The sequence below is a fragment of the Panulirus ornatus genome, chromosome 19 (assembly GCF_036320965.1).
Source record: "Panulirus ornatus isolate Po-2019 chromosome 19, ASM3632096v1, whole genome shotgun sequence".
In the NCBI taxonomy this organism is placed as follows: domain Eukaryota; kingdom Metazoa; phylum Arthropoda; class Malacostraca; order Decapoda; family Palinuridae; genus Panulirus; species Panulirus ornatus.
In genome coordinates, this window is record NC_092242.1 from 45870781 (window position 1) to 45894306 (window position 23526).

Genomic DNA, 23526 nt, shown 5'->3' on the forward strand with positions numbered 1-23526 from the left:
GGAAGTGAGTCAGTTGTTATTCGCTGATGATACAGCGCTGGTGGCTGATTCATGTAAGAAACTGCAGAAGCTGGTGACTGAGTTTGGTAAAGTGTGTGAAAGAAGAAAGTTAAGAGTAAATGTGAATAAGAGCAAGGTTATTAGGTACAGTATGGTTGAGGGTCAAGTTAATTGGGAGGTAAGTTTGAATGGGGAAAAACTGGAGGAAGTAAAGTGTTTTAGATATCTGGGAGTGGATCTGGCAGCGGATGGAACCATAGAAGCAGAAGTGAATCATAGGGTGGGGGAGGGGGCGAAAATTCTGGGAGCCTTGAAGAATGTTTGGAAGTCGAGAACATTATCTCAGAAAGCAAAAATGGGTATGTTTGAAGGAATAGTGGTTCCAACAATGTTGTATGGTTACGAGGCGTGGGCTATGGATAGAGTTGTGCGCAGGAGGGTGGATGTGCTGGAAATGAGATGTTTGAGGGCAATATGTGGTGTGAGGTGGTTTGATCGAGTAAGTAATGAAAGGGTAAGAGAGATGTGTGGCAATAAAAAAAAGTGGTTAAAAGAGCAGAAGAAAGTATGTTGAAATGGTTTGAACACACGGAGAGAATGAGTGAAGAAAGACTGACAAAGAAGATATATGTGTCAGAGGTGGAGGGAACAAGTAGAAGCAGAACAAATTGGAGGTGGAAGGATGGAGTGAAAAAGCTTTTGAGTGATCAGGGCCTGAACAAAAGGGAGGGTGAAAGGAGTGCAAGGAATAGAGTGAATCGGAATGATGTGGGATACTGGGGTCAACATGCTGTCAATGGATTGAACCAGGGCATGTGAAGCATCTGGTGTAAACCATAGAAAAGTCTGTGTTAGTGGTTTTGATGCACAAGACCGGGTTATAGTGATGGGTGATTTGAATGCAAAGGTGAGTAATGTGGCAGTTGAGGGAATAATTGGTATACATGGGGTGTTCAGTGTTGTAAATGGAAATGGTGAAGACCTTGTAGATTTATGTACTGAAAAAGGACTGGTGATTGGGAATACCTGGTTTAAAAAGAGAGATATACATAAGTATACGTATGGAAGAAGGAGAGATGGCCAGAGAGTGTTATTGGATTACGTGTTAATTGATAGGCACGGGAAAGAGAGACTTTTGGATGTTAATGTGCTGAGAGGTGCAACTGGAGGGATGTCTCATCATTATCTTGTGGAGGCGAAGGTGAAGATTTGTAGGGGTTTTCAGAAAAGAGAGAGAATGTTTGGGTGAAGAGAGTGGTGAGAGTAAGTGAGCTTGGGAAGGAGACTTGTGTGAGGAAGTACCAGGAGAGACTGAGTACAGAATGGAAAAAGGTGAGAACAAAGGAGGTAAGGGGAGTGGGGGAGGAATGGGATGTACTTAGGGAATCAGTGATGGATTGCGCAAAAGATGCTTGTGGCATGAGAAGCGTGGGAGGTGGGTTGATTAGAAAAGGTAGTGAGTGGTGGGATGAAGAAGTAAGAGTATTAGTGAAAGAGAAGAGAGAGGCTTTTGGGCGATTTTTGCAGGGAAAAAATGCAAATGAGTGGGAGAGGTATAAAAGAAAGAGGCAGGAGGTCAAGAGAAAGGTGCAAGAGGTGAAAAAGAGGGCAAATGAGAGTTGGGGTGAGAGAGTATCATTAAATTTTAGGGAGAATAAAAAGATGTTTTGGAAGGAGGTAAATAAAGTGCGTACGACAAGGGAGCAAATGGGAACTTCAGTGAAGGGGGCTAATGGGGAGGTAATAACAAGTAGTGGTGATGTGAGAAGGAGATGGAGTGAGTATTTTGAAGGTTTGTTGAATGTGTTTGATGATAGAGTGGCAGATATAGGGTGTTTTGGTCAAGGTGGTGTGCAAAGTGAGAGGGTTAGGGAAAATTATTTGGTAAATAGAGAAGAGGTAGTAAAAGCTTTACGGAAGATGAAAGGCTGCAAGGCAGCAGGTTTGGATGGTATTGCAGTGGAATTTATTAAAAAAGGGGGTGACTGTATTGTTGACTGGTTCGTAAGGTTATTTAATGTATGTATGATTCATGGTGAGGTGCCTGAGGATTGGTGGAATGTGTGCATAGTGCCATTGTACAAAAGGCAAAGGGGATAAGAGTGAGTGCTCAAATTACAGAGGTATAAGTTTGCTGAGTATTCCTGGTAAATTATATGGGAGGGTATTGATTGAGAGGGTGAAGGCATGTACAGAGCATCAGACTGGGGAAGAGCAGTGTGGTTTCAGAAGCGGTAGACGATGTGTGGATCAGGTGTTTGCTTTGAAGAATGTATGTGAGAAATACTTAGAAAAACAAATGGATTTGTATGTAGCATTTATGGACCTGGAGAAGGCATATGATAGAGTTGATAGAGATGCTCTGTGGACGGTTTTAAGAATATATGGTGTGGGAGGCAAGTTGTTAGAAGCAGTGAAAAGTTTTTATCGAGGATGTAAGGCATGTGTACGTGTAGGTAGAGAGGAAAGTGATTGGTTGTCAGTGAATGTAGGTTTGCGGCAGGGGTGTGTGATGTCTCCAGGGTTGTTTAATTTGTTTATGGATGTGGTTGTTAGGGAGGTGAATGCAAGAGTTTTGGAAAGAGAGGCAAGTATGCAGTCTGTTGTGGATGAGAGAGCTTGGGAAGTGAGTCAGTTGTTATTCGCTGATGATACAGCGCTGGTGGCTGATTCATGTAAGAAACTGCAGAAGCTGGTGACTGAGTTTGGTAAAGTGTGTGAAAGAAGAAAGTTAAGAGTAAATGTGAATAAGAGCAAGGTTATTAGGTACAGTATGGTTGAGGGTCAAGTTAATTGGGAGGTAAGTTTGAATGGGGAAAAACTGGAGGAAGTAAAGTGTTTTAGATATCTGGGAGTGGATCTGGCAGCGGATGGAACCATAGAAGCAGAAGTGAATCATAGGGTGGGGGAGGGGGCGAAAATTCTGGGAGCCTTGAAGAATGTTTGGAAGTCGAGAACATTATCTCAGAAAGCAAAAATGGGTATGTTTGAAGGAATAGTGGTTCCAACAATGTTGTATGGTTACGAGGCGTGGGCTATGGATAGAGTTGTGCGCAGGAGGGTGGATGTGCTGGAAATGAGATGTTTGAGGGCAATATGTGGTGTGAGGTGGTTTGATCGAGTAAGTAATGTAAGGGTAAGAGAGATGTGTGGAAATAAAAAGCGTGTGGTTGAGAGAGCAGAAGAGGGTGTTTTGAAATGGTTTGGTCACATGGAGAAAATGAGTGAGAAAAGATTGACCAAGAGGATATATGTGTCAGAGGTGGAGGGAACGAGGAGAAGTGGGAGACCAAATTGGAGGTGGAAAGATTGAGTGAAAAAGATTTTGAGTGATCGGGGCCTGAACATGCAGGAGGGTGAAAGGCGTGCAAGGAATAGAGTGAATTGGAACGATGTGGTATACCGGGGTCGACGTGCTGTCAATGGATTGAACCAGGGCATGTGAAGCGCCTGGGGTAAACCATGGAAAGTTGTGTGGGGCCTGGATGTGGAAAGGGAGCTTTGGTTTCGGTGCATTATTACATGACAGCTAGAGGCTGAGTGTGAATGAATGGGGCCTTTGGTGTCTTTTCCTGGCACTACCTCGCACACATGAGGGGGGAGGGGGTTGTTATTCCATGTGTGGCGAGGTGGCGATGGGAACACATAAAGGCAGACAGTATGAATTATGTACATGTGTATATATGTATATGTCTGTGTGTGTATATATATGTGTACATTGAGATGTATAGGTATGTATATTTGCGTGTGTGTACGTGTATGTATATACATGTGTATGTGGGCGGGTTGGGCCATTCTTTCATCTGTTTCCTTGCGCTACCTCGCTAACGCGGGAGACAGCGACAAAGCAAAATAAATAAATAAAAAAAAATATATATTTTTTTTTTTTTGCTTTGTCACTGTCTCCCGCGTTTGTGAGGTAGTGCAAGGAAACAGATGAAAGAAATGGCCCAACCCACCCCCATACACATGTATATACATACGTCCACTCACGCAAATATACATACCTACACAGCTTTCCATGGTTTACCCCAGACGCTTCACATGCCCTGCTTCAATCCACTGACAGCACGTCAACCTCAGTATACCACATCGATCCAATTCACTCTATTCCTTGCCCTCCTTTCACCCTCCTGCATGTTCAGGCCCCGATCACACAAAATCTTTTTCACTCCATCTTTCCACCTCCAATTTGGTCTCCCACTTCTCCTCGTTCCCTCCACCTCCGACACATACATTCCTCTTGGTCAATCTTTCCTCACTCATTCTCTCCATGTGCCCAAACCATTTCAAAACACCCTCTTCTGCTCTCTCAACCACGCTCTTTTTATTTCCACACATCTCTCTTACCCTTACGTTACTTACTCGATCAAACCACCTCACACCACACACTGTCCTCAAACATCTCATTTCCAGCACATCCATCCTCCTGCGCACAACTCTATCCACAGCCCACGCCTTGCAACCATACAACATTGTTGGAACCACTATTCCTTCAAACATACCCATTTTTCCTTTCCGAGATAATGTTCTCGACTTCCACACATTCTTCAAGGCTCCCAGGATTTTCGCCCCCTCCCCCACCCTATGATCCACTTCCGCTTCTATGGTTCCATCCGCTGCCAGATCCACTCTCAGATATCTAAAACAATTTACTTCCTCCAGTTTTGCTCCATTCAAACTTACCTCCCAATTGACTTGACCCTCAACTCTACTGTACCTAATAACCTTGCTCTTATTCACATTTACTCTTAACTTTCTTCTTTCACACACTTTACCAAACTCGGTCACCAGCTTCTGCAGTTTCTCACATGAATCAGCCACCAGTGCTGTATCATCAGCGAACAACAACTGACACTTCCCAAGCTCTCTCATCCCCAACAGACTTCATCCTTGCCCCTCTTTCCAAAACTCTTGCATTCACCTCCCTAACAACCCCATCCATAAACAAATTAAACAACCATGGAGACATCACACACCCCTGCTGCAAACCCACATTCACTGAGAACCAATCACTTTCCTCTCTTCCTACACGTACACATGCCTTACATCCTCGATAAAAACTTTTCACTGCTTCTAACAACTTGCCTCCCACACCATATATTCTTAATACCTTCCACAAAGCATCTCTCTCAACTCTATCATATGCCTTCTCCAGATCCATAAATGCTACATACAAATCCATTTGTTTTTCTAAGTATTTCTCACATACATTCTTCAAAGCAAACACCTGATCCACACATCCTCTACCACTTCTGAAACCACACTGCTCTTCCCCAATCTGATGCTCTGTACATGCCTTCACCCTCTCAATCAATACCCTCCCATATAATTTACCAGGAATACTCAACAAACTTATACCTCTGTAATTTGAGCACTCACTCTTATCCACTTTGCCTTTGTACAATGGCACTATGCACGCATTCCGCCAATCCTCAGGCACGTCACCATGAGTCATACATACATTAAATAACCTTAGCAACCAGTCAATAATACAGTCACCCCCTTTTTTAATAAATTCCACTGCAATACCATCACAGTTATGAATCTGTGCAATGTCCCTCCAAGAATATCATACAGCTAAGCACTTAACAATCCTGCTGTACAGCAATTTTAGTGGAGCTCCTCTGCTGCAATGGACTGTTGTGATGATGATCAGTCACCTTTAGTTCCTTCATCTTCAGAATCATCTCCAAGGCCTCCACCTAGAAGTCCCTGGATCAAATTCCCAAATATTCCTCCTGGACCATACTGGGTCTTAGGGGCTGGTAGATTGGAGAAAAGCTTCCCAATGCGGTCTAAGTATTCTTGGTAAGAAAAGTCCCTTTTCAAACTTGGTTGACACTGCTCCCATAAGACCTAGCCACTTTCAACTGTTGAGAGAAGGAGCCACAAAAAATTAAGAAGAGGGAGTATGAACGGTGGTCCTCGTTGTTTAGTTATGTTTGGACGCTTTTTCATGTGGGTTTAAAATACCTCAGATGCAGCCACTTTTTTCTGAAGGCAGAGGTACTGTAGGACTGCTTGTGTAAGGAAGAGATCTACTTCTGAGGGGCAGCCTCTAAGAAAATGTAACTCCACTAACATATCTGCACAACCACCTCCATCCTCTGACCGTAGGTAGCAGAAACGAGCTGAGCCATAATTCTTCTCTTTCCAGAAAGTTTGTGCAAGAAACTGATGCAATCTTGGAAGACCAAGTTTGTGTCTTTCTCCACATGACCACTTCAGGCATGAACAAGGTAATGGTGACGTTCAGGTATTCCATGATTGAAGAGGCTGAACAAATTGGCTATTCAAGATATCTTGTCTTCTGTTGGCTCAGTTTTGACTTCTCAAGCACATCCAACATGAAAAGTGCCAGGTCTGCACCACTGGTTTGTTGATCATGTTTTAAGAGGAGAGATGCTCCATCATATAAGAGATCAGGAACCTCAATGTATTTCTGCTGAGCACAGTATCTGAAGTACAACGTTCTGTACATGTGATGAGCTTCATAACATCTTCCCTTCATAATATCTTCCCCTCTTATTCGCTGATGATACAACACAGGTGGCTGATTCATGTAGGAAACTGCAGAGGTTGATGACTCAGTTTGGTAAAGTGTGTGAAAGAAAAAGGTTGAGACTACAAGAGAACAAAAGCAAGGTAATTGGGTTCAGTAGGGTTGAGGGATGAGTTATATGACAGGTAAATGTGAATGGAAAAAACTGGAGAAAGTGAAGTGTTTTAGATATCTGGGTGTGGACTTCAGAGCAGACGGGACCATTGATGTGAAAGAGAGTGACAGGATGGGGGAGGGGACAAAGGTCTGGGAGAGTTGAAGAATGTGGGGAAGGCAAGAATGTTATCTCGGAGCAAAAATATGTTTGGCTGAGGAAATAATGGTTCCAACAATGTTATGTGGTTATGAGGCATGGGCTATAGACAAGGTTGTATGTTACAACAATGTTGTATGGTTGCGAGGCATGGTCTATAGACAAGGTTGTACGGATGAGGGTGGATGTGTTGGAAAATGAAATGTTTGAGGACAATATGTGGTGTGAGGTGGTTTGATCAGTAAGTAATGTTACGGTAAGAGAGATGTGCAGTAATAAAACGAGTATGGCTGAAAGAGCAGAAGATGGTGTGTAGAAATGGTTTGGACATATGGAGAAAATGAGTAAGGAAAGACTGACAAAGAGGATATATGTGTCAGAGGTGGAGAGAACAAGGAGAAGCAGGAGACCAAATTCAAGGTGGAAGGGTGGAGTGAAAAAGATTTTGAGCAATCGGGGCCTAAACATTCAGGATGGTGAAAGGAGTAGAGTGAATTGGAATGATGTGATATACCGGGGTTGATGTGCTGTTAGTGGACTGAACCAGGGAATGTGAAACATTGGGTAAACCATGGAAAGGTAGCTGTGGTTTTGGTGCATTACACGTGACAGCTAAAACTGAGTGTGAAAAAATGTAGCTTTTTTGTCTTTTTAAGGTGCTACTTGGCTTGAGGGGGGGATTTTCTGCGTGGAGGGTTGGCGACAGGAATAGATGTAGGCAGCATGTATGAATATGTACATATGTATACATGTAAATGTCTCTGTATGATTATGTATGTATACATTGAAATGGGAAATTATATGGGAGGGTATTGATTGAGAGGGTTAAGGCATGTACAGACCATCAGATTGGGGAAGAGCAGTGTGGTTTCAGAAGTGGTAGAGGATGTGTGGATCAGGTATTTGCTTTGAAGAATGTATGTGAGAAAAATTTAGAAAAACAAATGAATTTGTATGTAGCATTTATGAATCTGGAGAAGGCATATGACAGAGTTGGTAGATATGCTCTGTGGAAGGTATTAAGAGTATATGGTGTGGGAGGTAAGTTGCTAAAAGCAGAGAAAAGTTCTTGTCAAGGATGTAAGGCATGTGTACGAGTAGGAATAGAGGAAAGTGATTGCTTCCCAATGAAAGTCGGTTTGCGGGAGGAATTCCTGATGTCTCCATGGTTGTTTAATCTGTTCATGGATTGGTTTCTTAGGGAATGGATGCAAGAGTTTTGGAGAGAGGGGCAAGTATGTAGTCTGTTGTGGATGAGAGGGCTTGGGAAGTGAGTCAGTTGTTGTTTGCTTATGATACAGCACTGGTGGCTGATTCGGGTGAGAAACTACAGAAGCAGGTGATTGAGTTTGGTAAAGTGTGTGAAAGAAGAAAGCTGAGAGTAAATGTGAATAAGAGCAAGGATAACAGGTACGGTAGCATTGCTAGATAAGTCAACCGGGAGGTAAGTTTAAATGGAGAAAAACTAGAGGAAGTGAAGTGTTTTAGATATCTGGGAGTGGATTTGACAGTGGATGGAACCATGGAAGTGGATAACAGTCACAGGGTGGGGGAAGGGGCGAAGGTTCTGGAAGCGTTGAAGAATGGTTGGAAGGCAAGAACATTATCTCAGAAAGAAAAAATGGATATGTTTGAAGGAATAGTGGTTCCAACAATGTTATATGGTTGCAAGGTGAAGAGGGTGTATTGGAAGGGCTTGGTTACATGGAGAGAAAGAGTGAAGAAAGATTGACAAAACAGATATATGTGTGTCAAAAGGTGGAGGGAACAAGAAGTGAAAGGCCAAATTGGAGGTGGAAAGACAGAGTGAAAAAGATTTTGAAGGATCGGGCCCTGAATATACAGGAGGATAAAAGGTGCAAAAGGAATAGAGTGAATTGGAATGATGTCATATACCAGGGTCGACATGCTGTCAATGGATTGAATCAGATGCATGTAAAGCGTCTGGGGTAAACCATGGAAAGTTCTTTGGGGCCTGGTAAGAGAGATGTGTGGTTATAAAAAGAGTGTGGTTGAGAGAGCAGATGAGGGTGTATTGAAATGGCTTGGTCACATGGAGAGAAAGAGTGAGGAAAGATTAATAAAGCGGATATATGTGTCAGAGGTAGAGGGAACGAGAAGTGGGAGAACAAATTGCATGCGAAAGGATGGAGTGAGAAAGATTTTGAACTATCGGGCCCTGAACATAGAGAAGGGTAAAAGGTGCACAAGGAATAGAGTGAATTGGAATGATGTCGTATACCGGGGTCGACGTGCTGTCAATAGAATGAATCAGATGCATGTAAACGTCTGGGGTAAACCATGGAAAGTTCTGTGGGGCCGGGATGTAGAAAGGGAGCTGTGGTTTCGGTGCATTATACATGACACTACAGATTGAGTATGAACAAATGTGGCCTTTGTTGTCTTTTCCCAGCACTATCTTGTGCACGTGCAGGAAGGGAGGTGGGTGTCATTTCATGTGTGGCAGTGTGGCGATGGGAATGAATAAAGGCAGCAGGTATGAACCATATACAAATATATATATATATATATATATATATATATATATATATATATATATATATATATATATATATATACATATATATATATATATATATACATATATATAAAAAGAGCGTGGTTGAGAGAGCAGAAGAGGGTGTTTTGAAATGGTTTGGGCACATGGAGAAAATGAGTGAGGAAAGATTGACCAAGAGGATATATGTGTCGGAGGTGGAGGGAACGAGGAGAAGAGGGAGACCAAATTGGAGGTGGAAAGATGGAGTGAAAAGGATTTTGTGTGATCGGGGCCTGAACATGCAGGAGGGTGAAAGGAGGGCAAGGAATAGAGTGAATTGGAGCGATGTGGTATACAGGGGTTGACGTGCTGTCAGTGGATTGAATCAAGGCATGTGAAGCGTCTGGGGTAAACCATGGAAAGCTGTGTAGGTATGTATATTTGCGTGTGTGGACGTATGTATATACATGTGTATGGGGGGGGGGGCCATTTCTTTCGTCTGTTTCCTTGCGCTACCTCGCAAACGCGGGAGACAGCGACAAAGTATAATAAATATAAATATAAATATATATATATATATATATATATATATATATATATATATATTTATATATTCATATCTATTATACTTTGTCGCTGTCTCCCGCATTAGCGAAGTAGCGCAAGGAAACAGACGAAAGAATGGCCCAACCCACCCACATACACATGTATATACATACACATCCACACACAGCACATATACATACCTATACATCTGAACATATACATATATATACACAAAGACATATACATATATTACATATATACACATAAACATAATTCATACTGTCTGCCCTTATTCATTCCCATCGCCACCCCACCACATATGAAATAAAAAACCCTCCTCCTGCATGTGCGCGAGGTAGCGCTAGGAAAAGACAACAAAGGGCACATTCATTCACACTCAGTCTCTAGCTGTCATGTATAATGCACCGAAACCACAGCACCCTTTCCACATCCAGGCCCCAAAAAACTTTCCATGGTTTAAACCAGACGCTTCATATGCCCTGGTTCAATCCACTGACAGCACATCGACCCCAGTATACCACATCCTTACAATTTACTCTATTCCTTGCAAGCCTTTCACCCTCCTGCATGTTCAGGCCCCGATCACTCAAAATCTTTTTTACTCCATCTTTCCACCTCCAATTTGGTCTCCCACTTCTCCTTGTTCCCTCCACCTCTGACACATATATCCTACTGGTCAATCTTTCCTCACTCATTCTCTCCATGTGACCAAACCATTTCAAAACACCCTCTTCTGCTCTCTCAAACACACTCTTTTTATTACCATACGTTTCTCTTACCCTTTCATTACTTACTCGATCAAACCACCTCACACCAAATACTGTTCTCGAACATCTCATTTCCAGCACATCCACCTTCATCCACACAACTCTATCTATAGCCCACGCCTCGCAACTATATAAAATTGTTGTAACCACTATTCCTTCAAACATACTCATTTTTGCTTTCCAAGATAACGTTCTCAACTCCCACACATTTTTCAAGGCTCCCAGAACTTTCGCTCCCTCCCCAACCCTATGATTCACTTCCGCTTCCATGGTTCCATCCGCTGCCAAACCCACTCCCAGATATCTAAAACACTTCACTTCCTCCAGTTTCTCTCCATTCAAACTTACCTCCCAATTGACTAGTCCCTCAACCCTACTGTACCTAATAACCTTGCTCTTATTCACATTTGCTCTCAGCTTTCTTCTTTCACACACTTTACCAAACTCAGTCACCAGCTTCTGCAGTTCCTGACACGAATCAGCCACCAGTGCTGTATCATCAGCAAACAGCAACTGACTCACTTCCCACGCTCTCTTATCAACAACAGACTGCATACTTGCCCCTCTTTCCAAAACTCTTGCATTCACCTCCCTAACAACCCCATCCATAAATAAATTAAACAACCATGGAAACACCATGCCCCCCTGTCAATAACCAACATTCACTGAGAACCAATCACTTTCCTCTCTTCCTACACGTACACATGCCTTATATCCTCGAGAAAAACTTTTCACTGCTTCTAACAACTTATCTCCCACACCATATATTCTTACAGCATCTCTATCAACTCTATCATATGCCTTCTCCAGATCCATAAATCTTACATACAAATCCATTAGCTTTTCTAAGTATTTCTCACATACACTTTTCAAAACAAAAACATGATCCACACATCCTCTACCTCTTCTGAAACCACACTGCTCTTCCCCAATCTGATACTCTGTACATGCCTTCACCCTCTCAATCAATACCCTCACATATAATTTCCCAGGAATACTCAACAAACTTATACCTCTGTTATTTGAGCACTCACTCTTATCCCCTTTGCTTTTATACAATGGCACTATGCAAGCATTCCGCCAGTCCTCAGGCACCTCACCATGAATCATACATACATTAAATAGCCTTACCAACCAGTCAACAATACAATCACCCTTTTTTAATAAATTCCACTGCAATACCATCCAAACCGGCTGCCTTGCTGGCTTTCATCTTCCGCAAAGCTTTTACTACCTCTTCTCTGTTTACCAAATCATTCTCCCTAACCCTCTCCTTTTGCACACCACCTTAACTAAAACACCCTATATCTACCACTCTATCATCAAACACATTCAACAAACCTTTGTAATACTCACTCCCTCTCATTCTCACTTCATCACTACTTGTTATCACCTCCCTATTAGCCACCTTCACTGATGTTCCCATTTGTTCCCTTGTCTTACGCACTTTATATAACTCCTTCCAAAACATCTTTTTATTCTCCCTTAAATTTAATGATACTCTCTCACCCCAACTCTCATTTGCCCTCTTTTTTTGCCTCTTGCACCTTTCTCTTGACCTCCCGCCTCTTTCTTTTATACATCTCCATGTCATTTGCATTATTTCCCTGCAAAAACTGTCCAAATGCCTCTCTCTTCTCTTTCACTAATAATCTTACTTCTTCATCCCACCACTCACTACCCTTTCTATTTTGCCCACCTCCCATGCTTCTCATCCCAAAAGCATCTTTTGCACAAGCCACCACTGCCTCCCTGAATACATCCCATTCTTCCCCCCCTCCCCTTACGTCCTCTGTTCTCACCTTTTTCCATTCTGTACTCTGTCTTTCCTGTTACTTCCTCACACAAGTCTCCTTCCAAAGCTCACTAACTCTGATCACTCTCTTTTTAAACCAGGTATTCCCAATCACAAGTCCTTTTTCAACACATAAATCTATAGCTTCTTCACCATTTCCATTTACAACACTGAACACCCCATGTACACCAATTATTCCCTCAACTGCCACATTACTCACCTTTGCATTCAAATCACCCATCACTGTAACCCGGTCTCGTGCATCAAAACTACTAACACACTCACTCAGCTGATCCCAAAACACTTGCCTCTCATGATCTTTCTTCTCATGCTCATGTGCATATGCACCAATAATCACCCATCTCTCTCCACCCACTTTCAGTTTTACCCTTATCAATCTAGAGTTTATTTTCTTACATTCTATCACCTACTCCCACCACTCATGTTTCAGGAGTAGTGCTACTCCTTCCCTTGCTCTTGTCCTCTCACTAACCACTGACTTTACTCTCCAGACATTCCCAAACCACTCTTTACTGTTGTGCTTCGTTTCACTCACAGCCAAAACATCCACTTTCCTTTCCTCAAACATAAAACCTATCTCTCATTTTTTCTCATCTTGGTTACATCCACACACATTTAGACACCCCAATCTAAGCCTTCGAGGAGGATGAGCCCTCCCCGCGAGACTCCTTCTTCTGTTTCCCCGTTAAGAAAGTTAAAATACAAGGAGGAGAGGGTTTCTAGCCCGCTGCTCCCGTCCCCTTTGTTCGCCTTCTACGACACGTGAGCAACGTGTGGGAAGTATTCTTACTCCTATATCTCCAGGGATTTACATCATTTTTATTTACTTTATCGCCGTCTCCCGCGTTAGCTAGGTAGCACAGGGAAACAGACAAAAGAATGGCCCAACCCACCCACATACACATGTATATACACACACGTCCACACACGCAAATATACATACCTATACGTCTCAACGTATACATATATATACACACACAGACATATACATATACAAATACATAATTCATACTGTCAGCCTTTACTCCTTCCCACTGCCACCCTGCCACACAAGAAATAAGAACCCCCTCCACTCGCATGTACACGAGGTAGCAATAGGAAAAGACAACAAAGGCCACATTCGTTCACACTCAGTCTCTAGCTGTCATGTATAATGCACCGAAACCACTGCGCCCTTTCCACATCCAGGCCCCACAGAACATTCCATGGTTTACCCTAGATGCTTTACGTGCCCTGGTTCAATCCATTGACAGCACAGCGACCCCGTTATACCACATTGCTCCAATTCACTCTATTCCTTGCTTGCCTATCACCCTCCTGCATCTTCAGGCCCCGATCACTCAAAATCTTTTTCACTTCATCTTTCCACCTCCATTTTGGTCTCCCACTTCTCCTCGTTCCCTCCACCTCTGATACTTGTATATCCTCTTGGTCAATCTTTCCTCACTCATTCTGTGCATGTGACCAAACCATTTCAAAACACCCTCTTCTGCTCTCTCAACCACACTCTTTTTATTACCACACATCTCTCTCATCCTATTATTACTTACTCAACCAAACTACCTCACATCACATATTGTCCTCAAACATCTCATATCCAGCACAGCCATCCTCCTCCACACAAATCTATCTATAGCCCAAGCCTCGCAACCATATAGCATTGTTGGAACCACTATTCCTTCAAACATACCCATTTTTGCTCTTCGAGGTAATGTTCTTGGCTTCCACATATTCTTCAACGCTCCCAGAACTTTTGCCCCATCCCCCACCCTATGATTCAATTTCGCTTCCATGGTTCCATCCACTGCCAAATCCACTCCCAGATATCTAAAACATTTCATTTCCTCCAGTTTTTCTCCATTCAAACTTACCTCCCAATTGACTTCCCAATGCACTTCCTAAGCTCTCTCATCCACAACAGACAGCATACTTGCCCCTCTTTCCAAAACTCTTGCATTCACCTCCCTAAAAACTCCATCCATAAACAAATTAAACAAACATAAAGACATCACGCACCCCTGCCACAAACCAACATTCACTAAGAACCAATCACTTTCTTCCTACACGCACACATGCCTTACATACTCGATAAAAACTTTACACTGCTTCTAACAACTTGCCTTCCACATCATTTATTCTTAATATCATCCACATAGCATATCTATTAACTCTATCATATGCCTTCTCCAGATCCATAAATGCTACATACAAATCCATTTGCATTTTTAAGTATTTCTAGCATACATTCTTCAACAAAACACCTGATCCAAACACTCTCTACCACTTCTGAAACCACACTGCTCTTCCCCAATTTGATGCTCTGTACATGCCTTCACCTTCTCAATCGATACCCTCACATATAATTTCCCAGGAATACTCAACAGACTTATACCTCTGTAATTTAAGCACTCACTTTTATCCCCTTTGCCTTTGTACAATGGCACTATGCAAGCATTATGCCAATCCTCAGGCACCTCACCATGAGTTATACATACATTAGATAATTCTACCAACCAGTCAACAATACAGTCACCCCTTTTTTAATAAATTTCACTGCAATACCATCCAAACCCGCTGCCTTGCCAGATTTTATGTTCCACAAAGTTTTTACTACCTCTTTTCTGTTTACCAAATCATTCTCCCTAACCCTCTCACTTTGCACACCACCTCAACCAAAACACCCTATATCTGCCACTCTATCACCAAACACATTCAACAAACCTTCAAAATACTCACTCCATCTCCTTCTCACATCACCATTACTTGTTATCACCTCCCCATTTGCCCCGTTAACTGACGATCCCATTTGTTCCCATGCCTTACACACTTTATTTACCTCCTTCCAAAACATCTTTTTATTCTCCCTGAAATTTAATGATACTCTCTCACCCCAACCCTCATTTGCCCTCCTTTTCACCTCTTGCACCTTTCTTAAGACCTCCTGCCTCTTTCTTTTATACATCTCCCACTCATTTGCATTATTTCCCTGCAAAAATCGCCAAATGCCTCTCCCTTCTCTTTCACTAATAATCTTACTTCTTCATCCCACCACTCACTACCCTTTCTCATCAACCCACCTCCCACGCTTCTCATGCCACAAGCATCTATTGCGAAAGCCATCACTGCTTCCCTAAATGCATCCCATTCCTTCCCCACCTCCCTTACGTCCTTTCCTCTCACCTTTTTCTATTCTGTAGTCAGTCTCCCCTGGAACTTCCTCACACAAGTCTCCTTCCCAACCTGAATTACGTACTGTCAATGGATTGAAGCACGGCATGTGAGGCGTTTGAAGTAAACCAAGGAAAGTTTTGTGGGGCCTGGATGTGGAAAGGGAGCCGTGGTTTCGGTGCATTATTACATAACAGCTAGAGACTGAGTGTGAATGAATATGGCCTTTGTTGTCTTTCCCTAGCACTACCTCACGCACATGCGGGGGGAGGGGGTTGTTATTTCGTGTGTGCCAGGGTGGCAATGGGAATGAATAAAGGCAGACAGTATGAACTATGGACATATGTATATATGTATATGTCTCTGTGTGTGTATATATATATGTATACATTGAGACGTATAGGTATGAATATTTGCTTCTGTGGACGTGTATGTATATACATGTGTACGTGAGTGGGTTGGGCCATTCTTTTGTCTGTTTCCTTGCGCTACCTCACTAACGCAGGACACAGCGACAAAGTAAAGGGTAAAGGTGAAGAGTAGTTAAAGTATGTCTTGGGAGTAAAGTCAAGTATTAGTGAGAGGACAAGAGCAAGGGAAGAAGTAGCACAACTCCTGAAACAGGAGTGGTGGGAGTATGTGATAGAGTGTAAGAAAATAAACTCTAGATTGATATGGGTAAAACTGAAAGTGGATGGAGAGAGATGGGTGATTATTGGTGCATATGAATCTGGGCATAAGAAAGATCATGAGAGGCAAGTGTTTAGGGGAAAATCTGAGTAAGTGTGTTAGTAGTTTTGATGCAAGAGACTGGGTTATAGTGATGGGTGATTTGAATGCGAAGGTAAGTAATGTGGCAGTTGAGGGAATAATTGGTGAACATAAGGTGTTCATTGTTGTAAATGGAAATGGTGAAGAGCTTGTAGAATTATGTCCTGAAAAAAGACTAGTGATTGGGAACACCTGGTTTAAAAAGAGAGATATACATAAGTATTTGTATATAAGTAGGAGTGATGGCCAGAGAGCATTATTGGATTACAAGTTAATTGATAGACGCGCAAAAGAGAGGCTTTTGGATGTTAATGTGCTGAGAGGTGCAACTGGAGGGATGTCTGATCATTATCTTGAGGAGGCGAAGTTCAAAATTTGTAAGTGTTTTCAGAAAAGATGACAGAATGTAGGGGTGAACGGTGAAGAGAGTGGTTAGAGTAAGTGAGCTTCGGAAGGATACTTGTGTAAGGAAGTACAGAATGGAAAAAAAGGTAAGAACAAAGTATGTAACAGGAGTGGGGGAGGAATGGGATGTATTTAGGGAAGCAGTGATGGCTTATGCAAAAGATGCTAGTGGCATGAGAAGCATGGGAGGTGGGCAGATTAGAAAGGGTAGTGAGTGGTGGGATGAAGAGGTAAGATAATTAGTGAAAGAGAAGAGAGAGGCATTTGGATGATTCTTGTAGGGAAATAATGCAAATGGCTGGGAGATGTATAAAAGAAACAGGCAGGAGGTCAAGAGAAAGGTGCAAAAGGTGAAAAAGAGGGCAAATGAGAGTTGGGGTGAGAGAGTGTCATCAAATTTTAGGGAGAATAAAAAGATGTTTTGGAAGGAGGTAAATTAAGTGCGTAAGATAAGGGAACAAATGGGAACTTCAGTGAAGGGGCTAATAGGGTGGTGATAACAAGTAGTGGTGATGTGAGAAGGAGATGGAGTGAGTATTTTGAAGGTTTCCTGAATGTGTTTGATGATAGAGTGGCAGATATAAGGTGTTTTGATCAACGTGGTGTGAAAAGAGAGAGGGTTAGGGAGAATGATTTGGTAAACAGAGAAGAGGTATTAAAAGCTTTGCAGAAAATGAAAGCCGGCAAGGCAGCGGGTTTGGATGGTATTGCAGTGGAATTTATTAAAAAAGGGCGTGACTGTATTGTTGACTGGTTGGTAAGGTTATTTAATGTGTGTATGACTCATGGTGAGGTGCCTGGGTATTGGCAGAATGCTTGCATAGTGCCATTGTACAAAGGCAAAGAAGATAAAAGTGAGTGCACAAATTGGAGACGTATAAGTTTGTTGAATATTCCTGGGAAATTATATGGGAAGGTATTGATTGAAAGGGGGGAAGGCATGTACAGAGCATCAGATTGGGGAAGAGCAGTGTGGTTTCAGAAGTGGCAGAGGATGTGTGGATCAGGTGTTTGCTTTGAAGAATGTATGTGAGAAATAATTAGAAAAGCAAATGGATTTGTATGTATCATTTATGGATCTGGAGAAAATATGACAGAGTTGATAGAGATGCTCTGTGGAAGGTATTAAGAGTACATGGTGTGAGAGGAAAGTTGTTAGAAGCAGTGAAAAGTTTTTATCGAGGATGTAAGGAATGTGTACAAGTAGTAAGAGAGGAGAGTGATTGGTTCTCAGTGAATGTTAGTTTGCGGCAGCGGTGTGTGATGTCTCCATGGTTGTTTAATTTGTTTATGGATGGGGTTGTTAGAAAGATGAATGCAAGAGTTTTGGAAAGAGGGGCAAGTATGCAGTCTGTTGTCGATGAGAGAGCTTGGGAAGTGACTCAGTTGTTGTTCGCTGATGATACAGCGCTGGTGGCTTATTCGTGTGAGAAACTGCAGAAGCTGGTGACTGAGTTTGATAAAGTGAGTGAAAGAAGAAAGCTGAGAGTAAATGTGAATAAGAGCAAGGTTATTAGGTACAGTAGGGTTGAGGGACAAGTCAATTGGGAGGTAAGTTTCAATGGAGAAAAACTGGAGGAAGCTAGTGTTTTAGATATCTTGGAGTAGATCTGGAAGCGGATGGAACCATGGAAGAGGAAGTGAATCATAGGGTGGGGGAGGGGGCGAAAGATCTGGGAGCATTCAAGAATGTGTGGAAGTCAAGACCATTATCTCGGAAAGCAAAAATGGGTATGTTTGAAGGAATAGTGGTTCCAACAATGTTGTATAGTTGCGAGGTGTGGGTATGGATAGAGTTGTGCGCAGGAGGGTGGATGTGGTGGAAATGAGATGTTTGAGGACAATGTGTAGTGTGAAGTGGTTTGATCGAGTAAGTAATATAAGGGTAAGAGAGATGTGTGGAAATAAAAAGAGCGTGGTTGAGAGAGCAGAAGAGGGTGTTTTGAAATGGTTCGGGCACATGGAGAGAATGAGTGAGGAAAGATTGACCAAGAGATATATATATATATATATATATATATATATATATATATATATACATATATATATATATATATATATATATATATATATATATATATATATATATATATATATATATCTATATATATATAATGTATAATTTGAGATTTATACTTATGTGTATTTGTGTGTGTGGACGTGTGTGTATATACATGTGTATATGGGTGGCTTGGGCCACTCTTTCGTCTGTTTCCTTGCGCTACCTCGCTAACGCGGGAGAGGGCGACAAAGAAGAAAAAAAAAATATAAATATTTTTTATTTTGCTTTGTCGCTATCTCTCGTGTTAGCGAGATAGCGCAAAGAAACACACAAAATAATGGCGCATCCCACCCACACACACATGTATATACATATACGTACACACACGCAAAATATACAAACCTATACATGTCAACGTATAAATATATATACACAAAAACATATACATATATACACATGTTCATAATTCATAATGTATGCCTTTATTCATTCCCATCACCATCTCGCCACACATGAAATAACAACCCCCTCCCCCCTCATGTGTGTGAGGTAGCGCTAGGAAGAGAGAACAAAGGCCTAATTTGTTCACACTCAGTCTCTAGCTGTCATGTAATAATGCACTGAAACCACAGCTCCCTTTCCACATCCAGGCCCCACAGAACTTTCCATGGTTTACCCCAGATGCGTCACATGCCCTGATTCAATCCATTGACAGCACATCGACCCCGGTATACCACATTGTTCCAATTCACACTGTTCCTTGCACGCCTTTCACCCTCCTGCATGTTCAGGCCCCGATCACTCAAAATCTTTTCACTCCATCTTTCCACCTCCAATTTGGTCTCCCACTTCTCCTCGTTCCCTCCACCTCTGACACATATATCCTCTTGGTCAATCTTTCCTCACTCATTCTCTCAATGTGACCAAACCATTTCAAAACACCTTCTTCTGCTCTCTTAACCACATTTTCTATGAAAGCCGGCAAGGCAGCAGGTTTGGATGGTATTGCAGTGGAATTTATTAAAAAAGGGGGTGACTGTATTGTTGACTGGTTGGTAAGGTTATTTAATGTATGTATGACTCATGGTGAGGTGCCTGAGGATTGGCGGAATGCGTGCATAGTGCCATTGTACAAAGGCAAAGGGGATAAGAGTGAGTGCTCAAATTACAGAGGTATAAGTTTGTTGAGTATTCCTGGCAAATTATATGGGAGGGTATTGATTGAGAGGGTGAAGGCATGTACAGAGCATCAGATTGGGGAAGAGCAGTGTGGTTTCAGAAGTGGTAGAGGATGTGTGGATCAGGTGTTTGCTTTGAAGAATGTATGTGAGAAATACTTAGAAAAGCAAATGGATTTGTATGTAGCATTTATGGATCTGGAGAAGGCATATGATAGAGTTGATAGAGATGCTGTGTGGAAGGTATTAAGAATATATGGTGTGGGAGGAAAGTTGTTAGAAGCAGTGAAAAGATTTTATCGAGGATGTAAGGCATGTGTACGTGTAGGAAGAGAGGAAAGTGATTGGTTCTCAGTGAATGTAGGTTTGCGGCAGGGGTGTGTGATGTCTCAATGGTTGTTTAATTTGTTTATGGATGGGGTTCTTAGGGAGGTGAATGCAAGAGTTTTGGAAAGAGGGGCAAGTATGAAGTCTGTTGGGGATGAGAGAGCTTGGGAAGTGTCAGTTGTTGTTCGCTGATGATACAGCGCTGGTGGCTGATTCATGTGAGAAACTGCAGAAGCTGGTGACTGAGTTTGGTAAAGTGTGTGAAAGAAGAAAGTTAAGAGTAAATGTGAATAAGAGCAAGGTTATTAGGTACAGTGGGTTGAGGGTCAATTCAATTGGGAGGTGAGTTTGAATGGAGAAAAACTGGAGGAAGTGAAGTGTTTTAGATATCTGGGAGTGGATCTGGCAGCGGATGGAACCATGGAAGCGGAAGTGGATCATAGGGAGGGGGAGGGGGCGAAAATTCGGGGAGCCTTGAAGAATGTGTGGAAGTCGAGAACATTATCTCGGAAAGCAAAAATGGGTATGTTTGAAGGAATAGTAGTTCCAACAATGTTGTATGGTTGTGAGGCGTGGACTATGGATAGAGTTGTGCGCAGGAGGATGGATGTGCTGGAAATGAGATGTTTGAGGACAATGTGTGGTGTGAGGTGGTTTGATCGAGTAAGTAACGTAAGGGTAAGAGAGATGTGTGGAAATAAAAAGAGCGTGGTTGAGAGAGCAGAAGAGGGTGTTTTGAAATGGTTTGGTCACATGGAGAGAATGAGTGAGGAAAGATTGACCAAGAGGATATATGTGTCGGAGGTGGAGGGAACGAGGAGAAGAGGGAGACCAAATTGGAGGTGGAAAGATGGAGTGAAAAAGATTTTGTGTGATCGGGGCCTGAACATGCAGGAGGGTGAAAGGAGGGCAAAGAATAGGGTGAATTGGAGCGATGTGGTATACCGGGGTTGATGTGCTGTCAGTGGATTGAATCAAGGCATGTGTATGGGGGTGGGTTGGGCCATTTCTTTCGTCTGTTTCCTTGCGCTACCTCGCAAACGCGGGAGACAGCGACAAAGCAAAAAAAAAAATATATATACATATATATATATATATATATATATATATATATATATATATATATATATATATATATATATATATATATATATTTTATCTATTTTGCTTTGTCGCTGTCTCCTGCATTTGCGAGGTAGCGCAACGAAACAGATGAAAGAAATGGCCCAACCCAACACCATACACATGTATATACATACACATCCACACACACAAATATACATACCTATACATCTCAATGTACACATATATATACACACACAGACACATACATATATACCCATGCACACAATTCACACTGTCTGCCTTTATTCATTCCCATGGCCACCTCGCCACACATGGAATACCATCCCCCTCCCCCCTCATGTGTGCGAGGTACTGCTAGAAAAAGACAACAAAGGCCCCATTCGTTCACACTCAGTCTCTAGCTGTCATGCAATAATGCCCGCAACCACAGCTCCCTTTCCACATCCAGGCCCCATGAAACTTTCCATGGTTTGCCCCAGATGCTTCACATGCCCTGATTCAATCCACTGACAGCACGTCAACCCTGGTATACCACATCGATCCAATTCACTCTATTCCTTGCCTGCCTTTCACCCTCCTGCATGTTCAGGCCCCGATCACTCAAAATCTTTTTCACTCCATCTTTCCACCTCCAATTTGGTCTTCCACTTCTCCTTGTTCCCTCCACCTCCGACACATATATCCTCTTGGTCAATCTTTCCTCACTCATTCTCTCCATGTGCACAAAACCATTTCAAAACACCCTCTTCTGCTCTCTCAACCACGCTCTTTTTATTTCCACACATCTCTCTTACCCTTACGTTACTTACTCGATCAAACCACCTCACATTGTCCTCAAACATCTCATTTGCAGCGCATCCACCCTCCTGTGCACAATTCTATCGATAGCCCACGCCTCACAACCATACAACATTGTTGGAACCACTATTCCTTCAAACATACCCATTTTTGCTTTCCGAGATAATGTTCTCGACTTCCACACATTCTTCAAGGATCCCAGAATTTTTGCCCCCTCCACGCCCTATGATCCACTTCCGCATCCATGGTTCCATCCGCTGCCAGATCCACTCCCAGATATTAAAACACTTCACTTCCTCCAGTTTTTCTCCATTCAAACTCACCTCCCAATTGACTTGACCCTCAACCCTACTGTACCTAATAACCTTGCTCTTATTCACATTTACTCTTAACTTTCTTCTTTCACACACTTTACCAAACTCAGTCACCAGCTTCTGCAGTTTCTCACATGAATCAGCCACCAGCGCTGTATCATCAGCGAACAACAACTGACTCACTTCCCAAGATCTCTCATCCCCAACAGACTTCATACTTGCCCCTCTTTCCAAAACTCTTGCATTCACCTCCCTAACAACCCCATCCATAAACAAATTAAACAACCATGGAGACATCACACACCCCTGCCGCAAACCTACATTCACTGAGAACCAATCACTTTCCTCTCTTCCTACACGTACACATGCCTTACATCCTCGATAAAAACTTTTCACTGCTTCTAACAACTTTCCTCCCACACCATATATTCTTAATACCTTCCACACAGCATCTCTATCAACTCTATCATATGCCTTCTCCAGATCCATAAATGCTACATACAAATCCATTTGCTTTTCTAAGTATTTCTCACATACATTCTTCAAAGTAAACACCTGATCCACACATCCTCTACCACTTCTGAAACCACACTGCTCTTCCCCAATCTGATGCTCTGTACATGCCTTCACCCTCTCAATCAATACCCTCCCATATAATTTACCAGAAATACTCAACAAACTTATACCTCTGTAATTTGAGCACTCACTCTTATCCCCTTTGCCTTTGTACAATGGCACTATGCACGCATTCCGCCAATCCTCAGGCACCTCACCATGAGTCATACATACATTAAATAACCTTACCAACCAATCAACAATACAGTCACCCCCTTTTTTAATAAATTCCACCGCAATACCATCCAAACCTACTGCCTTGCCGGCTTTCATCTTCCGCAAAGCTTTTACTACCTCTTCTCTGTTTACCAAATCATTTTCCCTAACCCTCTCACTTTGCACACCACCTCGACCAAAACACCCTATATCTGCCACTCTATCATCAAACACATTC

General features: G+C 42.3%; 1 protein-coding gene and 1 pseudogene across 1 annotated transcript in view; both read right to left on the reverse strand.

The window, feature by feature from the left end:
* Window positions 1-23526, reverse strand: part of LOC139755484 (probable 2-oxoadipate dehydrogenase complex component E1 homolog) — a 194095-nt gene that overhangs the window by 151320 nt on the left and 19249 nt on the right. The gene's annotated exons all lie outside the window — the stretch shown is intronic.
* On the reverse strand, window positions 5550-8291 carry LOC139755282 (Golgi to ER traffic protein 4 homolog; annotated as a pseudogene).